This window comes from Gavialis gangeticus, unplaced genomic scaffold (genome assembly GCF_001723915.1).
Source record: "Gavialis gangeticus isolate Ggan-Ray unplaced genomic scaffold, GavGan_comp1, whole genome shotgun sequence".
NCBI lineage: Eukaryota > Metazoa > Chordata > Crocodylia > Gavialidae > Gavialis > Gavialis gangeticus.
Genome location: NW_017728995.1, coordinates 13909634 through 13910595, shown reverse-complemented (window position 1 = coordinate 13910595; position 962 = coordinate 13909634). Strand labels below are relative to the sequence as shown.

Genomic DNA, 962 nt, shown 5'->3' with positions numbered 1-962 from the left:
AAGAAAAAAAAAAGGGGGGGGGGGAAATCTGTAGAGTCAAGGCTTCCCGAATGCGCGACCTGGTGCCAAGCGCGCCCCCTTCATTTGTTGCCCTTCTTGAAGCTCGTTTTCATGACGTGGAAAAGCCTGAGCCAGGGCAACAATAACACGCACACGCGCGCACACACACACACGGAGAGAAAGGGAGAGAAGCCCGAGATTCTCCGCCGTGGTTGAGCCTCCCTCCCTCTCCTGCTGCTGGTGCCCAGAGAAGGCAGCAGCAGCAGCACCGGAGCTGGGAGCCTGCAGCAGCCCCCTATTCCTCCTCCTCCATTGAGTGTGCCAAGCAGCAGCTCTGCATCCTAAAGAAGCTCATTGAGGAGCTCATTGCATTCCCAGCACGTCTCAGGCTTGCTTGCTTTTTTTTTTTTTTTTCCCCCTTTTGCCTCAGCCTCAGCAGGAGTAGAGAGAGAGAGGGAGAGGGAGAGACAGCGAAAGAGAGAGAGAAGAGAGAGCCAGAGAGAAATCGGCAATCCTTAAACTCAAGCTTTTCCCCCCCTTTTTTAAAAGATGTGCTAAAAATCTCTCCTGCAAACCGGTAAGTGCAAGCTTTCCAGCTCCTTTTCTCGCTGCCTCGCCTCAAAGACCTCCCTCCCCCCGCTCCCCACCAGAGATATGTATCTATGTATTTCTAGAGGGATGTATTGCAGCAGGGAAAGAATGTAAGGGGCTAATATTTTGCAAAAGCAGACGGAGAGACGGATACTGCAATGTAGCTGTCCGCTTTCTTTCTCCCTCCTTCCCAATTAGATCACGGTTGGAATTGCAGAGAGGGGATTTTTTTTTTCTTTCCCACCGTCTCCTCTTTTCCTACAGCGGAGGGGCTTCATCTGCAAGTTGATCCTGAGGATTGCTTTCCCTTCCCCATTCCTCTCCCTAAATGCGTCTTTCTGCTTTTAAGTTTGGGCATGGGGGTGGGGGGG

General features: G+C 52.0%; 1 protein-coding gene across 1 annotated transcript in view; it reads left to right on the top strand.

The window, feature by feature from the left end:
* Positions 1–13: 13 nt before the first annotated feature.
* Positions 14–962, top strand: part of SLITRK3 (SLIT and NTRK like family member 3) — a 5049-nt gene continuing 4100 nt past the window's right edge. The window contains exon 1 of the mRNA XM_019503036.1: positions 14–577. The gene's annotated coding sequence lies outside the window, so the exon portion shown is untranslated. The remainder of the gene's footprint in view (positions 578–962) is intronic.